At 38.2% G+C, this 20,194-nt stretch overlaps 1 protein-coding gene across 3 annotated transcripts in view; it reads left to right on the top strand.

Moving 5' to 3' along the window:
• The window catches only part of LOC117297410 (beta-galactoside alpha-2,6-sialyltransferase 2-like), a 60,870-nt gene that overhangs the window by 3,241 nt on the left and 37,435 nt on the right, over nucleotides 1-20,194 (top strand). The window contains exon 1 of one of the 3 annotated variants that reach the window (XM_033780435.1): nucleotides 11,627-11,644. The exons of 1 other annotated variant lie outside the window; for it this stretch is intronic. The gene's annotated coding sequence lies outside the window, so the exon portion shown is untranslated. Of the gene's footprint in view, nucleotides 1-11,626; nucleotides 11,645-19,332; nucleotides 19,398-20,194 lie in introns of those variants that run through there. One more of the 3 variants, XM_033780434.1, reaches the window with a different exon arrangement.

The following is a 20,194-nucleotide window of genomic DNA, read 5'->3' as shown; positions in this document are numbered from 1 at the left end:
TTCTAACCATATACATTTTACAACAAACGGTTACCGAACGATTTTCAAAGACCAACTCGACCGATCCAAGGCAACGTGTTCCTTTAAACGGCTCAGGTATTCATCATCATGACTTCTAAATTCCATAGCCTTTGGAAATTCTTCACCTCTCTCTCCCATGCATTATATATACGGAGTTAGATCGGCCTCTTATAGGCACCCTGTAAGAATGCATCACTAAAATGCAAAACTGTTGACATGAACAACCTGCTAAGTCATGATTTTGAAGTGAAGTGGTTGACGGTAGCCTTGGCTAAACCCAATCGACCCCGGGGAATCCACTTGAGAATGAAACGTTTGATTTGAGGTGGTGCAACTTTTGGTTCGATGCACTTTTTTTTCTTAAAAGAAGTACTTTATCTGCACATTTTTAATCGAATGTAGCTGTGTTTAATTTTTTGTTATTTGAGTCTACAGACTAATAATAATATGTAACTTAGTATAGGGCTAGGGCTAAATGTTTATCTGCAACCTTTTCCTTGGAATGTAAATTGGTATAAAACAATTGTCCCGGCAGCCGTTTCCAAAACAGGTGTTCATCTATATCTGTTTCTTTTCCTCGGTGGTTACAATAGGTGCATCCTGTTTTGGTGCATATTCCCTACCGAGCAAACACCATCCGGTTGACAAACTCACCCGTACGAGCAGCAGTCAAGTCAAACGCGGAACGGAGTCCGAGTTTGCAAATAGCAGTTTTCAATATTTATGTTGGCAATGATTAAAGAAACATAACACTTTACAGAATTGGTTTTTGCTAACAAAAAAGTTGATGGCAGTGTACTATGCACTTTATTTAATTCACCATATATGTTTTATATTCATGAACTGACAAACCTGTGAAGTTTGAGATCAATCGGCCATATAAATAAAATCGATAGCACATTTTTTCATGACATCGATGCAAAAAAAAAAAAACACAAAATGAATAAAACGCTCACTGAGCGATACATCTCCAAACGGGAAATTCGTTTTATTTGTTTCTCAATAAATAAGCAATTCAGACAGAAATATTTTAAGGGATGTTTTTTTTTTAACTATCATAATCGTTATAGACTGTGTAAGTTTTATGTAAATCTGTGATCTTCACATCTTTGTTTGTCTTTCCAATTCTGCATTAATGTTCCTTTAAGTATTCACAAGGAAGTGCTCACCCATGTTGAATGGACATATATTTAATCATACCGTATGTCCATGCAGTAATCGACTTACTGAGAACTGACCACGATATACAAAACCCACTGAAGTCCTTGATTCTAGCGTAATGCGTAACTCAACCCGACAATGTTTGGACTACATGTATGTTTAGAATAAGTGGTGAATAATAGATTGGTGCAACTTTGCTCTTTCTAAATAAATGAGTAAAGTTCGCGTTCGAAAATCCATTATTTATTAAAGAACATGTGGGACTACTCTTAATGATTCGTGTAACGCACACTGGAGTTCACTTGTGAATTTAGAATTACATAATCAAGACACCTGTAGTAGCCTACCATTAAAACCTTAGTAAGCAACAATTCAATTTTTTTGTTGATCATAGTATTGACTTCCAAGTACATTGTAAATTGACATTCTACCCATTCACGTCACCCATCCAAGCGTTCAATTAACACCCCTCACATACACACCCAGCACAACAAGGCGATTGATTTGTTAATTGTTGAGCAATGCAAACAGTGCCATCAATAAGTAATGAATGCAATGGGGGTATATAATGAGGGAAAACGTCGATGCCGATCGAAAAACCTTTTCCCCTCCCACGATGGTCATTGGCTCTTGGCCAAAATAATCGTTCTCTTTATTTTTATACTCTATTATGCTGAGATGTTGATTATATTTCCTTCAGTTATTTCCGTCTTTCAACCCTGTCCATAGCTAACCATGGTCATTGTCAACGACAACATTAATGACCGAATTCTATGTGAACTTGATTATTATTCCTGTGGTGTTGTTTTTTTATCAAACTAATATTACATTTCTTCTTCCTACATTTGGATGATATTTCTATTTCATTCCTTTTCGGTTTTAAACCAAATTACTTAAAAATAATTTCAAAACTATTAAATTGTATAATTATTTATTAACACATCCTTTGTCCTCGCCACTTGGTTCATAGCCACCAATATTGTTTCTGAAATAGAAACTTTGATTAGCTGGTATTTTCCCGCTTCTTTCTGGATCCTTTCCTTAATCCCTTTCCCCCTCTCTTTTTCTATAAATGGATATGTATTTGTTTGTACTTGCTTTATGCCTCTGAAGAAGGTCCGGTTTGGATCGAAAGCTAAGGCCATCTACCCATTTCATCATTTATTTTATTAACGCTTATAAATAAACCTGTTGTGGTTTATATTAATAGTGATTACGCTCAAAGTAGAATTATATTCCGGCATAATAAGAAAAAGGACTTCTTACAAAAATTATTGAAGGCTATTAAGAAAAAAAGAGATTCTTACAAAAATGAAGAAGAACAAGAAGAAAAAGAAAAAATCCACGTTGACGGGATGCGATAAGAAATATTGTGTTATACTTTTTCGGGGTACATGTTTAGGTAAAGGGCCAAGGGCGGGGCTTTTCAACATTATTAAAAATACCTGTTCATCTGGCTTACTCCGACCATGTAGATAGACATTCCACCCCCATGCTCAAACCATCCATCTTTGTCAACTCGTAGGGGTAAACCTCAAGCAACTTGAAATATTAATGCCAAGGGGTTAACCCAACACAACGACTATCTTAAAGGAGCACGTTGCCTTGGATAGGTCGAGTTGGTCTTTGAAAAGCGCTTGTAACCGTTTGTTATAAAATGCATATGGTTAGAAAGATGTTTTAAAAGTAGAATACAATGATCCGCACACATTGGCCTCGATATTGCGTGGTTTTCCTTTTACTTTGCGAACTATCACGGTCGGCCATTTATGGGAGTCAACAATTTGACTTCCATTAATGGCCGACCGTGTTTGTCGACGAGGTAAAAGGAAAACCACGCAACTTCGGGTGATACTTGTGTGGATCGTTACATTCTACTTTTAAAATATCTTTCTAATCATATGCATTTTTTAACAAATTAATACAAACGCTTTTCAAAGACCAACTCGACGGATCCAAGGCAACGTGTTCCTTTAATATTAAACTTACATTTTGGGTTCCCCTTTATTGTTTGATTTCATTCCCTGAAACGTTGATGGATCACTCGACAACATCGTCTCCTCGAGCCCGAGAGCCTCAAAACGATCGTTGATGCAGTCGTCCACAATCCAAGTCATTCTGACACACACAGCTGTCCTCTTTTATTAAGACACTTTCTGAAATGATCTGAAGAAAGACAGTTTTGTCTGAATCTGATTGTTGTGTATTATAACCCCAGGCGAATTTAACTGACTGCAGTTAGTTTCCAGTAGTGTGTTTACCACCCTGTATATGAGTGGGAATTAGGTCGCAATAATAATCCAAAGTTCTTCTGCCTTCTTCTGGCATATCGAAATGATATTCTTATCAAGAGCTCAAATCGAAAAGATGGGATAAAACACTACTAACACAGTAAGTTGAAAACCCTTTAGGGCAAAGTATAGGATAAGATTGTCCAATAAATATTTTATTAGCTTCAATCTGAGAGCCCACTGGATAAACAGTATTTTTACAACAGTCCCCAATCCTCCAGAGACTAGCGAAATTATAGGTCCGATAAAATATACCCACATTACAGAGAAGCTTTGCGTGCACACACAAATGATATTGCTTTCGAATCAGCATTCAACTTGTAGCAATCAAATTAAGCGGTATAATGAGCGTACACAAAATGGGAAGAAAGCAAAGAAGATGGGGGGAGGGGGAAGCACCTTCTCTCAAACAAAAACTATATAAAAATACACAAACCACAAACCTTTTTTTCTTCTCCAAATTGCGTAAATTATTTAATTGTCCCTTAAAGGCACTGTACACTATTGGTAATTGTCAAACACCAGTCTTCTTACTTAGTGTATCTCAACATATGCATAACATAACAAACCTGTGAAAATTTGAGCTCGATTGGTCGTCGGAGTTGCGAGATAACTGTAAAATAAAAAAACCACCCTTGTACAGTCATGTACATGTCCGACGGACGGTTTTTGCATATGCAAAAGTGTCCGGAGCGGACAGTATTGCATGGCGGACACGTTTGCATCTGACACCGGCAATATCTTAAAAACGAATCCTCTTTTGAAACAAAATTATCACATGTTCGCTTTATTGTATAGACCTATATCTACACTTGTTTTATACAATCTTACGACTCCAAAAAGACACTTTGCCTTGCTTGTAGTGGTTGAAAACCAGGAATAGTTGTTTGTTCAAAACGTTGTTTGCATCCACATGGCATTTATATTACAGTATAATGTGTATTGAATTGTTTTATTATATAACTGCAGGTAGCTGGTTTGCCTGTCAGATTATGGCGAATCGGTATTATATTATCGTATTTTTACAGCAATAGCAAATCTACTTTAAAAAGCGTAACTTGTTATGTAAACTTGCTGAGACCATGCTGAGACACACAGCAGCATGGCGAATCCAATTATCAGACAGGTCCCAGAATCTCTGTAATCTACTCTGCGACAGTAGACAAATAAACGGGCAGTTTGACAATTTTACACAGCGAGGTATCGTACACTGCATAAGAATGATAGTCTTTACGTAAGAAAACATTCTTATTCAAAGAAATAGTTTGTGTCACTCCCCACAATCTTTCAAAACATGTTTGGCCTGACGTTTTGACCCTTGATAGGAGAGTCTTCATTTTATCCTCTTCGAGAAAGAGGACGATGTGGTCGAAACGTCTCACCCTCAACTTACTTTTTGCATTTATACCCAACGGACCGGACCGTTGGGTAGGCAGTTTGCAGCATTTATTAGTTATATTTTCTCCCAATATAATCTAATTATAGAACAAATTTCTTAGAGTGATACAACATATTATGTTTTTCTTGAAGTTAGATTTGTTCTTGTTTCAAGAATTCCATTGTAGCAGTGTAGTCTGTATCCGCAAACCAAATTGATTGTTTGCATTATTTAAGTTTTGGTAAAGTTGGTATCTGCGCGATACGTGCGTGGTTCCATTGGATTCAACCAAACAGATCAGCATGACTCTGAAATCAAAGAATTTGAGTCAAAGAGGAACATTATTGAATGTAAAATCGTAACATTTCAAACCTTAGAGTTCCGTCCATGGTTGCACCACACCCTTCCACTTTTAACTTTCGACAACACGATTTCCCATAACCACGGGAGTAAATAACTTTAATTCGATTTTCCAAGTTGCTGTTAAACTTGAGAATACGATAGGGCGATAAACAGTTGGATGGAAAACATTTCACGTTCTTGTCACTGGAGAGTGGCTTTCAAAATGGGAGGCATTCTTATCTTACATGTCACTGAGTGAATGGCATCACTTTTGAAGGGATTGTGTGCCCCTTTTAACATTTTGTGTAAATATTTTGTTAAGTTCGTTGCAGTCGCTGCCCTGGCCAGCAAGACATGTTGTACACTTTTGATTAATTTCCAAAAAAAAAAATATTGTAATCTACCTCCATGGTATACACGATGATTGACCGTATTACCACTTGGTGTATCCAAGGCATGGGATAACAAACCTGTGACAAGTTGGGCCCAATTGGTCCTCAAATTTTTCAGAAAATAATGAAAGAAAGAACATTCCTTGTTGTAATGCATATTTTAAGCTATGTTTTGTCTTTGCATTTGCCTTAAAAGGGCAATAAAGGAACACGTTGCCTTGAATCTGTCGAGTTGGTCTTTAAAAAGCTTTTGTAACCGTTTGTTATAAAATGCATATGATTAGGAAGATATTTTAAAAGTAGAATATAATGATCCACACAAGTATCACTCGAAATTGCGTAGTTTTCCTTTTACCTCGTCGACTAACACGGTCGGCCATTTATGGGAGTCAACTTTTTGACTCCCATAAATGGCCGACCGTGTTAGTTCGCAAAGTAAAAGGAAAACCACGCAATTTCGAGGCAAATTTGTGTGGATCATTGTATGCTACTTTAAAACATCTTTTTAACCAATGCATTTTATAACTTACGGTTACACATGCTTTTTCAAAGACCAACTCGACCGATCCAAGGCAACGTGTTCCTTTAGAGGATTTGGGTACTTTTTCAAAATGTCCACAGATTTACATTAAACTTACAGGGTTTGGAGATAATGATAGTGGAAAGCTTCCCTTCAAATATTACTAACTATTAAGGGTGTGTAGTTTTTGAGAAATTAGTCAAACAAGTCACAAAATAGTTTTCGTCTCATGAGACCAACATTATTTTAGCATGTAAAATCCCCTTAACCAGTTATGATATTATACCAAAACCATAGCATAACTGGTCACATGCTAAATCTGAGACGAAAATTATTACTTTTACTCATTTCTCAAAAACTACAGCACCTCAGTAAGTAAAATTTCAAGGGAAGCTTTCTACTATGATTATCTTCAAACTGTGTAAGTTTAATGTAAATCTGTGGACATTGTGTTTTTTGTTAGGAAAAAGTACATAGACCCTTTAATATCTGAAGCCTCATTCAGACTCTTTAACTTGTGGGGTAATTATTTAAATTGACTTTTAAGTTTATGTTCGATTGCATTTTTTTTTTTTTTTTTTGGGGGGGGGGGGTAAATCAAGCGGCAGATTTTCTTATCATTTATTCGAAAATCCCACGGGCCCCCACAATCATAGCAGCCAAGGCATTGACCTCCACGTGTTATTCTGAAATTCCTGTCGGCCCCTTGGGGAAGTATAGTCATGTAATTGGTTAACCTCCACGTGGAGCAATTTTAAAGGGGATGTACAGTATTATGTTTTGGTAATCACTTTTAAAATTATTGGCAATAAAAACCGTTGGTTAGAAGCCACATACGGCAGTGCTTGATATAGCATTTTGAGAAACGTGGTTTGGTAAAAAAAACCTTAACATTTGAACATGAGAAGCGTTCGGGTTGCTATATGCAATAAAATATGGACATACATAAAATCGTCATCATTTTTTTAATGAAATTTTCTGATGTTAGTTCGATTGTGTGCATCTAAACATTGTTATAATATTAAAACAAGCGAGCTGTTCAATTTTTTTTAGAGACCTACTTTGCCTATTTTGCTAAATAGTACTCTTTGCGATTGATAAGGATTAAAGGAACACGTTGCCTTGGATCGGCCGAGTTGGTCTTTAAAAAAAGTTTGTAACCGTTTGTTATACAATGCATATGACTAGAAAGATATTTTAAAAGTAGAATATATTGATGCACACAAGTATCACTCGAAATTGCGTGGTTTTCCTTTTACCTCGTCGACAAACACGGTCGGCCATTTATGGGAGTCAAATTTTTGACTCCCATAAAAATGGCCGACCGTGTTAGTTCGCAAAGTACAAGGAAAACCACGCAATTTCGAGGCATGTTTGTGTGGATCATTGTATTCTACTTTTAAAACATCTTTTTAACCATATGCATTTTATAACAAACGGTTACAAACGCTTTTCAAAGACCAACTCGACCGATCCAAGGCAACGTGTTCCTTTAACTCACCATTGTCTGAAAGCCTTCTGCATATTATGACGTTCATGCAAGAACAATTGTTGTTATGTGAAATGTTCCCAGTGAAATTAATTTAATGAAGTCGTATTGAAGAAAATCCTCTATCTGGAAACTGTGAATGATTGCGGTTAATACAATAATGAGAAGGACAATGTGTTTATGCTAAGAGATGAGTATCATTGTTCAATGTCTTTTCACTATTTTACTCTCGAACAATATATTATTATTATGGATGTCGAAAGCTGTCAAATTCTCCATGGTTTAGGTTTCTGCAATGTGAAGTCAGTAGTTAAGACTAATAGTTGTGACTACGGTGTTTATGGTTATCATGGCGATGAGTTACAAATATTAACCTGTTGTAAAGGGTCTTTAAAAAGATGTTTTGCCAATTATCATTCCATGTTGTTTACGTGTCAATAGATTGTATGTACTATTGAGCTCACTAACTACTGTGATTTGTTTGGCCTTTGTTCATTTAACCAGTCCACTCATTGCTTGGGGGGGGGGGGGGGGTGGTCAAGTGGCCTTGCGTTCTTCTTTTAGCCAAACACTAGCTCCGTGTTTGGACAGGCAATTTTAGGCTGTCCACATTCGAATCCAATACAAACTATGCAGAGAGAGAGAGAGAGAGGGTTTTTCATGTTGTGTAAAAACGACACGTTTCGTCTCAACGGCCAACATCAACACCATCTCCTTGAAGTACGCGTAGGCTTTTTCTATGGTGTGGTGCTGGAGACAAAAATAATAGTGAAGGTTGTCAAAAGAACGGACCAAAGATGATGAACTCAGAAGCCATTCTTGGCTGAAGCCTTGCCTAACCCCGTATTCCCCGCTCAAGGGGGTTTAGCAATACACGATGTAAGCAAATAGAGGCTCTTTATCTCTGTTGCGGGTGAGATGTTGTTGATGGTAACCAATGTATACAATAAGGAGTAGCTATGGCTGTGGCATCCGTCTTAACCAAACCATGTCGCCTCAAAGGCTTCTGCTGTGTTCTTGAGTGGCATGACTAAATACACAGAGAGACGGGAAAGGTTTGCCCGTTACAAATACTGACAAAGAGGGATTCAATGTTTGACAAACGCTGTCGTGTCTGCTCAGAATACATAATTTCTCCCTTTCAATTACACGTGTGGCATCGCATACAGTACGGCTAGCGTGTCGTCTGTCTGATGGCAACATTTGCCGTCGTTAGAAGAATCATTTTGGAAACCTGGTTCGATTTTCATTATGGTGGAACATTGACACGGCGGACAAATCAAACGAACTACCCACTGGGAGGGTCCGACGTTACGGTAATACAAACAATTTTTTGTATTTCAGAGAGATAAGTTGTTTTTTTCTCTGTGTCTTTGCTGTGCCGTAGGTTTTATTTGTATTTCAACTGACGGCTCTTTCGGCGAGTGCTTGTGAAAATAGTATTTAAAATAATTGCATCAATTGGACAACGACAGCGGAACAATAATCGTTGCGTTTTTTTTGGAGTGGGTAACTTCAGTGTACATGAGGGATAGATTGTTTAAGGTTGGGAACATTTTTGTCGCGGTTGGGTTGGGTTGGGGGGGGGGGGGGGGCTTCCACTCTGGTACTATGCTGTGCCAATACCCGTGTTCAATTTCATATGGAGTAAGCAAAACAAACACTGCTAAGCACACATCAGCAGGGGACCAATAATTGGGCGTATACACCTCCTATATACGATACTTTCGCCGGTAATCCATTTCTTCGGCTGAGCGATTCGGTTTTGCGCAAAGGAAATTGTAGTGACTTGAAATGGGGCCAACCGTTTTGTGCTAAAGAATGTGTTATGACTTGAAATGGGGCCGACCGTTTTGTGCTAAGGAAATGGTTGTAACTTGAAATAGGGCCAAGGTCACACTTATCAAGTTATCAGAGCACTGCGTGCGAGAATGGAGGAAGGAAATGCAATATGTATCCTCTTTCCTTGGAAAGAAATCTTCATTGAAGTGTATTATTTAACTTGTATCGTATTACTACAATGCGTTCTTTTATCATATTTTCCAGTTAACATGATCAAATATTGGAATATTATAATACATGTAGGAGTTGCAATGTCTCCCTAGACTCTATAAAATAAAATAAAACATATAAATATAGGCCTACAAAATGAACAAGTTAAGTTTTAGGTTTACAATAAAAAAAATTCTGGTTACAGAATATCTGATATTCTCTGAACAAAATAAACCAAATAAAGTCACATTTTGATTTGAGGTGGCAGGGTTGGGGCTTGGGCATCTAACATCATGACGGCAGATGAACAATCGTCTTCTTTACACAAGTTGAATCAACATACTCTCGTAATGTAATCTGCATCTAACGATTGCATTGAGTTGTCTGTTTGTTTCTAAATTCTAAAATTTCAGGAAAGTTTTCTCACGCGAACCAAATTGCATTTGCCACTGATACTATTTTGTGATATTGCTTCACATGTGTTATAACCATTTATACATAGTCATGCATGATGGAGTTGACAAGTGAAAGCAACGAGTGTTGATTTTATTGGCTGTTGATTTGTCTTGACCTTGACGAGGGATGTAGTAAAAACTAACTATTGTATAGTGAACCGTTCTGTATTGAAATTCCTGCCCGTGTCATCTGATTTGCTGGTATTGATTTCGTGTATAGAAAAACACGTCGCACATGGGAAGGTGTACGTTTAATAAATAACTTTTGAGTGGGAAATTACCTTTATTTCAAAAACTCCCTTTATACTACCAACATACCTCCATTGCTCGTTACCGAGTAGTTTTGTTATGCTAGCAAATATTGTGAGTACAGCAGTTACCAATACATAATTGTCAAGTGCCATTAAAGCTATTGGACACTTTCGGTACAGGAAAAAAAAAAGTTCACACATTTTCAAATAATTTACAGGGTTTACAGAAGGTAATGGTGAACGACTTCTCTTGAAATATTATTCCATGAAATGCTTTACTTTTTGAGAAAACATTAAAACAATTTCAATTCTCGATAGCGAGAATTACGGATTTATTTTAAACACATGTCATGACACGGCGAAACGTGCGGAAACCAAGGGTGGGTTTTCCCGTTATTTTCTCCCGACTCCGATGACCGATTGAGCCTAAATTTTCACAGGTTTGTTATTTTATATATAAGTTGTGATACACGAAGTGTGGTACTTGGACAATACTGTTTACCGAAAGTGTCCAATGGCTTTAAATGCAGTGGACACTATTGGTAATTACCCAAAATGATTTCTAGCATAAAACCCTACTTTTTTGGGTGACGAGTAATGGGGGAGCTGTTTAAAATATAAAACACTGTGAGAAACGACTCCCTCTGAAGTAACGAAGTTTTCGAGAAAGAAGTAATTTTCCACGAATTTGATTTCGTGACCTGAGATTTAGTATTTGAGGTATCGAAATCAAGCATCTGAAAGCACTTCGTGTGACAAGGTTTTTTTTTTTTTTTTTTTTTTTTTTTTTCATTCACATTTCGCTACTTCGTTATTTTATGCATATGTTGAGATACACCGAGTGAGACGACTGGTCTTTGACAAATATAAATAGTGTCCACTGCCTTTAAAGCCTTTGAACACTTTCGGTAAACAGTCCAAAGGCCCACATTTCGTGTATCACAACTTATATATAAAATAACAAACCTGTGAAAATTTAGGCTCAATCGGTCATCGGAGTCGGGAGAAAACCCACCCTTGTTTCCGCACGTTTCGCCGTGTCATGACATGTGTTTAAAATAAATCCAAAATTCTCGATATCGAGAATTGATACTTGTTTTAATGTTCCCAAAAAGTAAGCATTTCATGGAATAATATTTCAAGAGAAGTCTTTCACCATTACCTTCTGTAAACCCTGTAAATTATTTGTAAATCTGTGAACCTTTTTTTCCTGTTCCTTAAGTGTCAAGACAAGCTGTGCCATTCCCTTGCAGTGTGTGGAGCTTGCACATGCACCACGCAGCGAAGACTTCCATTGATAATACTAGTTAGAGTCTTCAACACACTTCATTATGGAATCTCACTATTTCGAGGTAACGATGGTCACAGTCCATTTATTTAATGATTAACTTACAGTTAATATTTAATATTCCAACTGAAACCTCGGGTCAACCCCCATTTTGATTTGTGTTGTTGTCTTGCGCATGCAGTCAGTCTACGTTTTAATAAGTTTTTAATAAGTACCGTTACTGTTAACAATATAACAAGGAATGATTGAAAGGAACACGTTGCCTTGGATCGGTCGAGATGGTCTTTGAAACTTGCACTAAACATGAATTATGTTGGTGATCCGCTCGCCCTTAAAGTGGACTTGGAACAGTTTGATTTATTGTCCACCACTAAAAATAAAATCGGTCTAGCTACGTTCGTCCCTGCATGTAGGTCTCATCATCAGCAAAAGGTGATCAGCCATGACATATCTAGGTCGTGATTATTGTGAATGTTATCGGTCGAGCGTCGTTTGGAGTATATATCAATATTTGTTTGTATCTTTCCTTGAGGTTGGAACTCAAGCGCAACCAGGGCCCAATTTCACAGAGCTGCTTAGCACATAAATTTGCTTTGCATGACATTTCTTCCTTGATAAAAACAGGATTACCAACCAAATTTCCAGTTGTTGCATATTGCTTGTTAAGTCCCTGGTATTCAACTGTTGTTTTGGTTTTGGTTGGTAATACTGTTTTTATCAAGGCAAACATTTCATGCTAAGCATTTTTTTGTGTGCTTAGCAGCTCTATGAAATTGGGCACTGGCTGGAATGGATGAGAGATGATCCCATATCCTCTGCATCCAACCTTTCATGTGCAAACAGAGAGTAATGTGTATTTCAGTTTGAAGCAGAGCGGGGCTACTTTAAAGATGTACTGTAACGTGGGTATTTCGGAGGTCTTGCCGGCTTTTAGTTGTAAAAGGAAAGCTCGATTTGTTGCCTTATCTATAGGCCGATGAAATGGGTTAGAATAAATGATATCATTTCCACTGCGTCCAACCTTCAACATGTGCAAACAGACAGTAATGTGTATTCTAGTTAGCAGAGCAGGGCTGCTCTAAAGATGTACTGTATTAAAACTGGGTATTTCGGAGATCTTGCAGGGCTTTTTGTTGAAAATGGAGAGCTCGAATTGTTGTCGTATCTAGACTATGGAATGGGTTAGAATAAATGATGTCATTTCCACTGCGTCCAACCTTTCAACATGTGCAAACAGACAGTAATGTGTATTCTAGTTAGCAGAGCAGGGCTGCTCTAAAGATGTACTGTATTGAAACTGGGTATTTCGGAGATCTTGCAGGGCTTTTTGTTGAAATGGAGAGCTCGAATTGTTGTCGTATCGAGACTATGGAATGGGTTAGAATAAATGATGTCATTTCCACTGCATCCAACCTTCAACATGTGCAAACAGAGAGTAATATGTATTCATGTTTATAGAAGAGCAGAACGTGGGTATTTCGGAGATCTTGCAGTTTTTTTTTGTTGAAATGGAGAGCTCGAATTGTTGTCGTATCTAGACTATGGAATGGGTTAGAATAAATGATGTCATTTCCACTGCATCCAACCTTCAACATGTGCAAACAGAGAGTAGAGTTATATGTATTCATGTTTATAGAAGAGCAGAACGTGGGTATTTCGGAGATCTTGCAGGGTTTTTTGTTGAAAATGGAGAGCTCGAATTGTTGCCGTATCTAGACTATGGGATGGGTGAGAATAACTGATCTCACCAACCTTCAGATAATGTGCAATAGAGTAATGTGTATTCCAGTTTATTATCAGGGCTACTACTTTAAAGACGTATCATACTGCAACATGGGTATTACATTATTCTTGCAGGATTTTCAATGTAAATGGAGAACTCGAGTTTGCTTTCTAAACAGACCTCTGGAAGGTATGTCTTCGGAATGTCTTTATGTTGGGCGAACATTTTACGAAGATTTTACAATGGACACTACACAAATTGTTGTATTTTCAAACGTGGAGCATTGTGTAAAGCATCATTGCTACAATTTAGCAAGGGACCCTTTCTAAGTTGCTGTCGCGTGAAAGGAAAACTGTATTTTAAATGTCGGGAATATTTGCTGGAACACAATGTATGCCCGGTGAAAGGGTGATATAGAGAGAGAGGTGTCTATATGTTTACAGCAATGTTCAATATAACTTGGGTGTAATTTTGAGAGCAACCTTCGTGTAAATCTATTGAGGTAATTGAGTAACGTTTATTGTGAAGTACATCAAGGTTTCTTCCGAACAACGAGGGGCGTTTATGAACTTGAGGTTAAAGGGGATGTGTCGACATGATCCAATCGGGCCCGTACAGTTTTTGTACGCGCACGCCCTCTCTCTTACTTCGTATCTTAAAAGACCGTACGCATTGACGTCATCCAGCAATATTGAAAACACACACACGTTTGTTCGCGTGGTTCACAATTGTTTTTCTTCTGCTGGTCAGAACTGCCAGCCTAAAAAATGTCCCCCCCCCCCTCTAAAAAATGACGTCATGTGCGTAAAGGTATATCCCATGTTTAGCAGCTGCCCCGGTGTGGCGGTTTCAGTCTTCCGCCGTGTTCAGTTTTCCGGGTGACGTAGTCGGACATATCAAAACGCTGTTCGAACGGTTTTAGCTTTCCGGCGTGTTCAGTTTTCCGGGTGACCTGTCAGATACCGCCGCGAGTACCCTGGCGAGTACTGTAGTTCTCTCAGCAGTGACCCCCAAATTGTTTATATTACGATTCTTTTCTGTGTAGTCACATAATCTTGCCCCATCTTTACATGTATTCATTGGTACAACTTTAGGCAGGTCACACTGTGCTTGCATAAAAAACAACTCGTACGATCCACGCGTTTGCCGCTAGTTGTACTCGACTCGTGGACGCCGCCATGACAGCTACCGGAGGGTAATGGATAACTCAATACGGCACTAAAAATGGACTACTTTCGCTTGCTGTGCGCAGGCATCGCATGACGTAATGCTACCGTATTTGGTCATTCGGAAAACTGAACACAGCGGAAAGTTGAAATCGCCACACCGGATCAGTCTGTGATCATGACGAAGCAACGCATATTGTACTACTTTTTGTTTATGCACCAAACAGTCGGTGTGTACACTGTGCAGAACATCAGGTCTTTGCCAAGAATTTGGAAATGATCAACAACGACCTAAAAACATATTCTGTAATCCAGAGGAATTCGAAAACATTTTAATTACTGTTCGTGATATCCCCTTGTATTGCTTTCAATTCAGTTATCAACTTTATTACTGTTTAAACGTAGCTAGCATTGTAGAAACAGGAAGACCCAATGTTTTTTAGCCATAGCCTGTATAGTGTTATTAGAGGCAAAAGGAAATGAATGTTGATGTACTCAAGTAGGGAAGAGGCCAAGCTACATTAATGAGTACGGATTCCCCATGCACCTTAATATGAGAATAAATTGAATTCGTCTTGATGTGCAGCATCAGACTTTTGTTCAACACTAAGTGCAAGTACTTGACGGGCCACTGTCCTGGGGGTTGTACTCTATCAATGTTTTTACTGTGGACATGTTACAACTTATGGATGTTCGTATAATAAGGGGAATGACGCGAATAACATCATGGGTTTTGTCACATTGCTTCTAAGTACAATTGCTTCAGATTTGAGACGGCATGTCTACAGGTCAGAGGTCACAATCACATGACTTGTATAACATGCATGTTTTATATTGTGGAAATGTTACAACTTGTGGATGGTTTCTATGGGCCACCGTTGTAAAAAGCGATTGGTTTGTCCCATTGCATGCATTGCTCCTGAGTATGGTTGCTACAGACATGCCTACGGGTCAGAGGTCACAATCTAATGACGTGTAAACCACACCATGATTTGCATTACTTGCGGTTGTTTTGAACCATTATTGAAGAGTATTTTGATTTGCTATAAATGGCTGCTGTATGGGGGGGGGGGGGGCTGCGAGTAGGACTTTGGTTCTTGAACATGGTGCGATGATATTTTAATTACACTTCCGTAAAGCCCTGCTATATCAATTCGGGATTCGCTGAGAGCCGTTTTGAGAAAAATTGATTCGCGTTCGCGCATCCACGGGTTTTGTGCGATTGGATTTGCCTTTACTCTACAACGGTTTTATATCAAGTACACATGCGTTATATTCAATATTGAGTATAGTAAAACACCCCTGAGAATGCCGAAGGGATTCCAGCTGCCTGCCCGCCCGTGATACCGGACACTTTATTCACGGTGAAGTTCCCGCCAAAACAGAAAGGAGCGGGAAGAAATGTGATTTAGCGTGAGTACTGCATGAAGATTCGGCATGCCTGGTCCCTAGTGAGGATTCAGGACATGTTCTTGGGGGGGGGGGAACAATTTGCTTTAGTAATGACCAACAGACTGTGGTGTTAGGGTTGTATTTTGGGGTGTTGGTTTATTGCATGGATAGAAATCAATGTTCACTGTGGCGTCGTCGGCGGGAAAATGCATCATCAACCGATATTGTTAATTTTGGCCGTATCCGAATGGGCGGCTTCGGCTACGACTGTTGCAGTGTTGTAAAGGGTATTGCTTAGGACGTCATATTATGCTTAATAATAATTGCATGACATGGCGATCCAGTGGCGTAGCCGTAGCCATAGAAACCAATACGAAAGCGGTCTTTAAATTGGGTTCTGTATGAAGACGCTGTACCCATCGTTGAAATTTACCGTGAAACTTGTTTTAAGGCAGTGGACACTATTGGTAATTGTCAAAGACTAGCCTTCACAGTTGGTGTATCTCAACATATGCATAAAGTAACAAACCTGTGAAAATTTGAGCTCAATCGTTCATCGAAGTTGCGAGATAATAATGAAAGAAAAATAACCCTTGTCACACGAAGTTGTGTGCGTTTAGATGGTTGATTTCGAGACCTCATGTTCTAAATCTGAGGTCTCGAAATCAAATTCGTGGAAAATTACTTCTTTCTCGAAAACTATGCCACTTCAGAGGGAGCCGTTTCTCACAATATTTTTTTACCATCAACCTCTCCCCATTACTCGTCACCAGGTTTTATGCCAATAATTATTTTGAGTAACTACCAATAGTGTCCACTGCCTTTAAACTGCCTATTGCCGGTAGTGGTAAACTGTATTGTTTAACAGGGATTGTAATAGCGGTATTTTTTTTCTTTTTTCTTTTTTTCGTTTTAACATTGTTAGATGTAGGCCCGACGTAAGCTAGAGGTAATGGTTAGCCTCATCCACTATACCCCAAAAAGTACAGCCACTCTGGCGTCACGCAAGAGTTAAGTTTTCCAATTGATTATCAATGCCAAGGGAATGTTGTTGATAACATCTTGCATATTTCCTCGCACTGATGGCAAGTACAGGATAACATCTATTGCGTGGCCCTGGTAATGATTAAGGTAGCCGTAGCGCTGCAAAAAAGAAACTCCGTTTGTAAGACTGTGTGTAGTTCATAAGACCTTTTCGCAACTAACCAATTGCGCAAACGCAAACTGATGAATGAGGTGCATGCTAGTCTAGCTTGCGATCAAACTTGACCAGAACGCACACCATTTTAGTAATAAAACAACATTTTCTCGTATATAAACCAACCTTTTACTCATTAAAGTGATCCTTTACTCGTTTACAAAGCTACCTTTTACTCGTTACAAATCAACCTTTTACTCGTTATAAGGCGATCCTTCATCGTTACAAAGTGATCTTTTACTCGTTATAAAGTGATCTTTTACTCGTTTACAAAGCTACCTTTTGCTTGTTATAAACCAACCTTTCACTCGTTACAAAGTGATCTTTTACTCGTTATAAAGCGAACTTAACTCGCAATACACTACAGCAATGCTTTACTCGTATAACGGATAGTTGAAACACTATTCGTTCTAAAACAAAGGTTCGTCCCTTTAACGAACTGCCTTCCACTCGATGTCTTGTTTTGCTCATTCCAAATTTATGGAAGGGGCGTACTGCGCAGAAAGTAGTAGCTTCCTGCATCCGTGGCTCTGCATTAACAACATACATTCTTTTTTAAATTATATGGTTTTTTTTGTGACGAAGATACATAGGACGGAGAAAATGGGAGGCAGTTCCCGAACCCCACGCCGGGGGAAATCAGAGAGAGCTGGCAGATGGTTTTGTTGAAATAAATTTATGATTCCAGCGGGGGAAAACTACCCAGGGAAAGTTTGACGTTTGAGAAATCTTTTGTGTGGATTTTAAATTGTCGGTACACACACGAAAAAAAGAATACATTAAAAATGATGCGACAGTAGGTACACATGTTCCTTAGGGAGCAACTTTTCTCTGAGAGTTTTTTTTCTTCTCGCGAATTGCATTTAAAGCAATGGATACTTTTGGTAATTGTCAAAGACCAGTAGTTTCATTGGTTTATTACAACATTATGTATGCAATTTTTAAAATTTGGGCTCGATTGGTCATCGAATTTGCAAGAGAATAAAAAAAAAAAAACCTTTTTGCATTACTCTGTGTGCCTTCAGATTTAAAATAAAATGCTTAGCTGAAGTATTTTATTATTTGAATAAGCAAGTTACCTCTTTCTCAAAACCTGCATTTACTTCAGAGGGAGCCGTTACCCACAATGTTTTAAATATCAACAGCTCGTCATTGCTCGTTACCAAGCAAGTTTGTATGCCAACAATTATTTTGAGTTATGTAAACATGTCCAGTGCCTTGAAGGAGTATGTTGCCTTGGATCGGTCGAGTTGGTCTTTGAAAAGCGTTTGTATAACCGTTTGTTATAAAATGCATGTGGCTAGAAAGATATTTTAAAATTAGAATACAATGATCCACACAAACATGCCTCGAAATTGCACGGTTTTCCCTTTACCAGTACCTCGTCGACTAACACACTCGGCCATTTATGGGAGTCAAATTTTGGACTCCCATAATTGGCCGACCGTGGTAGTTCGCAAAGTATATCGTATATGCATTTTTATAACAAACGGTTCTAGAGTCCAACTCGTCCGATCCTAGGTAACGTGTTCCTTCAAGAAAATATGTTTTTTAGTGGGGAATTCCCGCGGCTGTGTGTACATTTATGTTTTAAAACTATTGTATTTGTTTAATGACAATTATAATGTTGCGAAATTTTCTTGTGTGAAAACAAACAGAAAACGAAACTTAAGAAATAGTTCAATATTAATGTACAGCTGCCTTGGTGAAAATCGTCAGTCGTTTGTTTGTAATTGTTTATTGTGCCTATTTAATGTTGGTGTAGTTCAATGAGTATTAACACACACAAAATGCAGAATGAAGGACTTGGTGGTTTTTAGTGACAATTATTATTTTGTTCCATATCGGTTTCAGCCTGCTTGTGCATGATCGTTGATGTATGTGGGTTAGGTTTGCACAACGAAACAGTTGGTACAATGTACGTGTATAGGCACAGCGTCGAGTACACGGAAAATATCAAGCACGTCCACTTCATGTGCTATTATTTTGTCATATTATTTGTAATAACACACAATTGTGTATATAATGTTCAGGGTCCAAAACTACATGTATACACAGACTTAACAGTATAGGCATTGCTCAAACGAATTTTTTTCAAACTTCAGGTCTTTGTTAAAATAGGGCGTCTCTCCAAATTGCACTTGTAAAAATCCCGGCAATATCTACTGGGATTTTACGGACATGCGCATTGACCAAACTGATGAGAAATACTTCTCAGAATGAGTATGCTCTTGTTGTTCACTGGAACACATTTCAGTTTATCAGTTTTTCAGTTAATAAAATTATTTCCGATCGGACCTCGGTATTCAAGATTCTACTCGTGGTATACATATGGCAGGTGAGTTAAAGACACTGGACACTAATGGTAATCGTCAAAGAGTAGTCTTCTCACTGGGTGTGTCTCAACATATGTTTTAAATAACAAACCTGTGACAATTTGAGCTCAGTTGGTCATCAAAGTTGTGAAATTGTAATTGAAGATAAAACACAATTTTCACAGTAACGAAGTTGTGTGCTTTCAGACGCTTGATTTCGGGACCTCAAAATCTAATTATGAGGTCTCGAAATCAAATTCGTGGAAAATTAATTCTTTCTCGAAAACTACGTTACTTCAGAGGAAGCCGTTTCTCACCATGTTTTACACTATCAACCTCTCCCCATTATTCGTTACCAAGTAAAGTGTTAAGCTAATAATTATTTTGAGTAATCACCAATAGTGTCCACCGCCTTTAAGTAACCGTTTGATTTATTTCAGTAGTATGTGTTTTATATAGTGATCGCCATTGTTATGTGCACAGAAGTAAACTGTGAACGTGTACAGTTTGCTGTGTGATGTACCACATTATGATGACATATTACTGACATTCTTCGATTGTTCATTCAAAGCCGCATTGGGTGATATTCAATGGTCACACAGTAGGAGGGTTGACTGTGTTCTATGTATTAATAATAATATGTATACATTCACTGAGTGATGAAATTGCAGGCCAGCATAGTTGATCAAAACCACCTTGGTATGCATTCACAAAAATACAGGCTGGGTGGATATCCTCTGTGATCATCCAAAATCACAGTGGATGTTAACAATGCCACTGAATGGCTGCGTACCTTAATATAGGAGTCACAATTACGTTA

This window comes from Asterias rubens, chromosome 12 (genome assembly GCF_902459465.1).
Source record: "Asterias rubens chromosome 12, eAstRub1.3, whole genome shotgun sequence".
NCBI lineage: Eukaryota > Metazoa > Echinodermata > Asteroidea > Forcipulatida > Asteriidae > Asterias > Asterias rubens.
The sequence above is the reverse complement of the archived record's forward strand: the minus strand, read 5'-3'. Positions and strand labels throughout refer to the sequence as shown.